Source organism: Podarcis vaucheri (genome assembly GCF_965113315.1).
Source record: "Podarcis vaucheri genome assembly, chromosome: 11".
NCBI classification, from domain to species: domain Eukaryota; kingdom Metazoa; phylum Chordata; class Lepidosauria; order Squamata; family Lacertidae; genus Podarcis; species Podarcis vaucheri.
The window spans coordinates 15,271,738-15,278,049 of record NC_138749.1 but is presented as its reverse complement, the minus strand read 5'-3'; the positions used below and the strand labels follow the sequence as shown (position 1 = coordinate 15,278,049).

Here is a 6,312-nt window from a genome sequence, read left to right as displayed (position 1 = left end):
GTCCAACACCCCCTTATTTCCCACCTCCCAGTTTTTAATCAGTAACTTCGAAAGGAGTTCTCTCTCTCTCCTTGTTTGGCGGGACAATCTTATCTCTGGCAACCCTGTGGCCATCTTTTGTTTTGTTAAAGCTGCCCTCTTTTCAATTCACCCTCTCCACCCCTTTCAACCCCTCCAACCAACCCCACCAACCCGCCCCCCCTCCTCCAGGAATCTGTTTCTTGCTGCTGGGAATCGCTAGATGGAAACGTCACCTTCTTTTAAGGTCAGAGAAAGTTAATCCTGTTTCTATTCTAACCCACCGAGGAGGACATCAGGGAGAGTTTCAAATTCGACAGAAAAGAAATAAAGAAGGGAAAAAGAAAGAGGGGAGAACGCGCAGCCTTCCAAATCCTTGCATCAAGATAGCTCAATTATACTATTTTGGGTTTTGAGCGTGGAAGGAGAAAAAGAAAGAAAGAAAAGGCCACAGGTTTCTTTGAAAGCAGAGGAAAGCTCTAGGGCTGGATCCAGACTTAATCGCACATAAAGTAAGTTAGGCATGGCTTACTTAAGTCCCATTAAAACCCACGAGTCTAATTCGAAGTATGACCTTAAGTCTGGCGTCAACCCCGTAGACCTTTGGAAAGGGAAAAATGCGATTTACAGTACTGGTGGCGAATACGATTGCCGCTTGGGCGCAAGAGCACTTGTGTTGGGGGGAGCAGCCTCCCTTTATGAACAGAGGAAAACTTCCCATTTGAAAGCCTCAAAGGGGGGAATGGGAGGGGGTGTATGGTGAAAGAGAGGTGACATTTTGCCCCTGTCCCTCCCATTAAACTGAAGACACCCCAGGAGTTCAGCAGGCTGCCGTTTCCATCGCCCTCTTGATTCGATTCCGGTGCTATTTGTATTTCCAAGAGGACTCCATCCGGCTGAACGCCAAAGAATTTGGTTTAACTGGGATGCTGACTGACTCCGCCGTGTGAGGCTTGTGTACGCGAGGTGTGTGTACCCCTGTGCTGACCTGCATGTATGCATTCATACACCAGACTCCCCAGGAGCACACGCAAGTTGGTGGTAGCAATACAATACAGTACAATACAATGCAATACAATACGTTTTAGTTATTTAAATTCAAAGGCCACTCTAACCCAGCTATAGAACCTTCCCATTCTTACATCTTACGCAGTACCTTTCTTAAACATACCCAATTTTATCTTACGCATGCTTTATTTGTGAGACTGTACAACTAGACTTTATATGTGTAGATTTATACCCCCTTTTATATATTCATATACATACCTCTGTCTACATTTTTTATATATATACTTTCTGCATATGGATTATTTAATTATACTTTATTTATCTACGTGGCTTATTTTATACTCTTTCTTTCTTTCTTTCTTTCTTTCTTTCTTTCTTTCTTTCTTTCTTTCACATTTTAGTAAAAAAAAATCAAATAAAAAAATCAAATGAGACTGAAAGCTTTTAACGTCCTTTATGGAGAGATCCCGAATTTTCCTTTCAAACCCGCAGTCCTCTCGTGATTCCAACTCAGGGACATCCTTCCTTCAAATAAGAAAGTATGTATAAAATTGAGTCTTCTCCTATCATCCCCCCTAACAAGCGACTCACCCTCCGTTTAACACGGGAGGAGGAGGCGGGCGGGGCGGCGGGGGGGGGGGGTCCCGAAGCAAAGCGGCGCGAGGTCTCTTTGTTCCGCTCAAGTTGGGCGTGAAATCTTTTTGTTGCGCTTTCAAAAGGAAGGCAAAAGTTGCTGTTGATTGTCAAAGGGACAAATTTAACTCTCCAAAAGCGGAAGCTAGCTTCGGAGGAGAAACTCGGGCCGCGATTTTTTAATTTATCGACACTTTGGGGTGGACTCGCTCGCTGGTCGAGGACATTTCACGTTTACTTGTGAGAAATCCAAAAGAGAAATGCAGCCGACGTCTCTCTTTCTGAAGTTTAAGGGAAGGAGAGGGAGAGGAGGAGGAGGACATACGAATTTAAAACCTGAAAAGTTTGAGCTATAAATAATTTTCTTTCTTTCTTTTTTACTTTAGGGGAAAGTTTCCCACTTGTTGGAAACGATAAATCTACAGGCAGCGACTGTTCTGAGCTATAGGAAAGCCTGCTTCGATCTGAGGTCTTTGGAAACTTTAAGAATAGCATGAAAAATTTACTAGGTTTCAGCTCTTTTCGGTGGAAGGTGCCCGAAAAACTATATTTTTGGAAATATCTTTCTAAGCCAGTATGGGAACAAAGGAAATTTGTATATATATATATATATATATATATTAACTCTCGGGTGTTTGCTTGAAGAGTTTTCCTGACATCCAACAAATTTCTTCACGGCTTCGCGCTCCACGCAAACACCTGCCCAAGATCCCGAAAGCACTTCCCTCAACTCCTCGGTAGTAACTTTTGTTGAAAGCAGTAAACTTCCAATTAATCGAGCAAATCAAAGCCTTGTAAACCGGCTCGTGAGCTTTCCTGCAGCTCGATCCGGAAAGCACTCGAGCGGAATTCAGTTCAAATCGGCTCAGAGATCCATCTAAATCCAACGCACAATGAAAACCTACTTGGCAATTCCGGCTGGATTTGGACCTCGGCGTGGTCGGCGATATGGAAAAGAGAGGAAAAATTCTTATTTTTGATGTGGTGACTTGGCAGAGTCAAATTCTTCGTTTTCCATTAGCTGACTTAAATATATATATATATAACTGTGTAAGATCCTACAGCTCAGAGTAGGAGAAATCCACGCTATACTCCTACTGAAAGAGGTTTGTAAAAGATCGGTTTGTAGTGGACTTCATGAGGTATATATTAAATCTGCCAGCCTGCGTTGAGGAGGGTGTAATATGAATAGTAAGAAATATAATTCATGCATGCTTTATGTTTACACATAGATTAAAATGTGTATATCTATCTCTCATTTCTTTGACATTTATTAATTACACAAAAGACTAGCCATATAAATATATTTATGGCTCTCCCAACTTTTCCTGGAAATTTCTGGTTTTAAGAGAGTTCTAGCTGTCTACTAAGAGTGTCAGAAATGTTAGAAAAGAAGTGTCATGGAGATGAGAAGCTGAAAGGAAAAAAGGAGGGGAGGTGTCAAAAAAGAAACAACCCATCCAGAATTGTGATTTTTGCGGCGCCCTTCCATCCGTTCGGAAGATGCTATTTTTGTAGGCAAATGTGTAGTTTAAAACTCTTCAGGAATACCCGGAATCGGCCAGGAGGAGGGAGAGCTCCCATGCCAAATAAGGGAACCCTCCTAACAGTACACAATTGGCATTTCCCAAGGAAAGGTTTTCATCTCGGCTGCAAGCAATGGGCGAAGGAGACCCGAGGGCAAATTTGGGACCCCAGTTCCCACCTCTTTCTCTCTTCCCGCGGAGCCCCAGCCCCCTGAAGCAGCCACGGAAAAGGAGACCCTCCCTGCGGAAGATTCTTCATCCTTGGGATTCTCTGACAAGCGGCTTCGGGAGAAACTGAGAAAGGAGGAGGAACCGCAGTCCAGGAAAGCGAATGCCACAATAAATCTGTTTATTTAAGGTTCTTGGCTGTTTTAGCTTTTCAACTTGAGGAGGAAGAATCTAGCAGGCAGTTTAGGTCAGTGCAATAAACACACTCTGGAAAACACGATCCTTTCATATACCTCCCTGCTCCCATAATTTAAGATGTAGTCCTCCTCTGCATACTTTGCCTGGACTAAGCCAAGCTGAACTCAGTAGAATTTACTTCTGAGCAAACAGCATTAGGCCTCCTTTCTGCACTCAGATAGGGGTTCAGAGTCCCGTTGCACTGAGCCTTGCCTGCTTCGGAGTATAAACAGGTGGGAGTGTTGCAGTGCTGAAATCCTTTTGCTGCTGGAGTCATCAGCAAAACTCCCCCTTGGTTTCAGTGGAGCAGAATGACTGCCGAAATGTTCTACATAGTTTGAACTTTTATCTTTGTCTTTGTTTCTGCCCGGGTAGATAATATAACCAAACACTTCAGCTGGATAGGTACATATAAATATGTTGAGTTACAGAGAGATAACCTAAAACTTTCTGGACTGCAGGTTTATATTTGGTCTTCCCAAGGCTGCAGATAGCAATGGCTTTGCGGCAACTTGCTCTCCGTGGAACCACACTGTTCGTAATACGTCCCAAAGAGAAGTGGAGTTGTCCACTGGAATGAAATATCCCAACCAAACTAAGATCCAGTTGTGGACTAGACGCAGCTGTTGTTGAGATACAGCACGGCCCTCAATTAAAATCTATGTTACTCCCAAACAATCAGTTTATCTAGAGCACAATGGCCAGGAAGTTCTTGGGTTAAATTTTGCCCATGCCAACTTTACAATTTTTTTATTTTATTTATTTCCCATGTCAGGAATTTAAAGAGGAGGGCTCTGGACAAATCACTGTCCCTCAGTCCTCACTTGCAATACAGGCAACGCTCAACTTACGCTGGGTTAGTGCGTAAAGCCATTAACACACAGTGTCAAAAAGCATTGGAGTCTATGGTGGGTGGGCTTGCCGAAGTCTTTTTCCCCCTGACGCCCACCCCTCTTCTGACCCCTTTTTAATTTTTGATTGACAATGATGTTAAGCTGAATGCACACAAGTTAAATGTGGGTAAGTTGCGAGTTACCCATACGTAGGCAACAATCCTGGCCCACTTTATGGGACTGTCATAAGTTTAGCCAAGATAATATATGTGAAATGATTGCAACACTTGGAGCTTGCTGTGTAAATGTGGAATGCTGTTGCCATCTATCTAGTGCTGGCTTGTGTGAATCCAGATTTTTCTCTATTGGTTTATTGAACTGATCGCAGCAGTCTGGTCAGATTACTTCCCTCCCATTCTGTCCATTCACCCAGTTGAAGTCCTGGAACAAGGTGTCCTGCAAGGGTTATTTCCTGACCAATACCACAAGATTTCCAGGAGCTGGTTGAGGAGAAAGCTATAACCATTTCATATCTTACAGTTTTCTTACAGTGGAAGAAATCACCCAAAACCTATGTGTCTGCACATGGGCATTTTCTGTGGCATGACAATGTGAGATATTTGAAAAAGGTTGTGCCCATACATGCTATCTCCTGCTCCCTGCCTGTTCCTTCAGACCAAAGCAGGGTCCTCAAGTGGTTTGTGTGTGTGTATTCCTAGAGAATTGCTGTGGGTCCTGGTTTAGCATTTAATAAACTTGTTTTTCCATCATCATCATCATCAAAACTAGTTGGAAGCAGGAACAAAAACCAGCAGGTAGACAAAACATGCTAATTTAGCACGTTTCAGACCCCGCTGGTTCTTCGACAGGGAAATCCAAAATCTGTTTTAAGAATCTATATTAAACTTCAGAGCTGAATAGTGTCCTATGATATAAGTCTATAGATACGATGTAAAGTATATAAAACCATATTTGACTTTAAAAGGAGCACATGAGAAACTAACACCCTACATTGATCTTTTTCAGAAAGCGAAATACACAGTGATCAAGAAAAAGTATTCTAATACTTATTATACTAGATTGAAAATGAATGTTAAGACTGATTACTTGCTTGGTGAAATAATGATTCAACATTTAAATGTGTTGTATTGTTATGTTATACTAAACCAAGCCAAGCAACTAGGGCCAAATATACCTCCCCAACTACTCCAAATTCCAAATATCTGTATCTCAAAGTTATGGTAATCACCCCAGAATCTTATTAAAGCTTATAGGAGCCACGATGTCAACCTCAGAATCCACCTGGCTTCCTTCTCCAAAAATATCCTGTCCATTAGTTTTTGGATTTTGTTTCTATAATTCCAAAAGAGAAATCCCATACTTTTTTGGTGCATTTCATGAAAACCAGTGACATATTATGAAAATCATGGTTCCTAGGCCAGAGTTTTGCTAGCCTGTTAGCAGGCTGTCCCACGTTAAAGCTGCCACAATCAGAAAATCAACTGATCACAAGACCAAATACAGATATTCTTCACTGTTCAAAAATCTTCCCAGCAGAACTGGACTTATGCTGCACAGATGACAGTTTGAAAATTGCCAGTTTTTCTGTGGCCCATGGTACTTGCGACTTCAACAGGCAAGTATTAACAAGGGGAAGCGTATATTTCTCCCTGCTGGGGAAAAAAAATATTCACCTGCTTATTTCTGCAGTTAAGGGCTCAGGATGCCGCCCCCCCTCCCCCGACTTCCTGGTCACTTGGTAACTCTACTTGAGGCTGACCTTTTATATGAGATTGCCCCACTGTCACCGGATACAAATGGCTTCTGCCTTAAGGAGGCTGGCATTAGGAAGTCCTCGATACAGCCTGCTGCACTTTCAATGCAGCATC

At 42.5% G+C, this 6,312-nt stretch overlaps 1 long non-coding RNA gene across 1 annotated transcript; it reads left to right on the top strand.

Moving 5' to 3' along the window:
• Positions 1-1,444: 1,444 nt before the first annotated feature.
• On the top strand, positions 1,445-2,917 carry LOC309514267. The gene is made up of 2 exons (XR_014211853.1): positions 1,445-1,565; positions 2,046-2,917. It is a non-coding gene; the product is annotated as an uncharacterized lncRNA (long non-coding RNA).
• Positions 2,918-6,312: the final 3,395 nt, after the last annotated feature.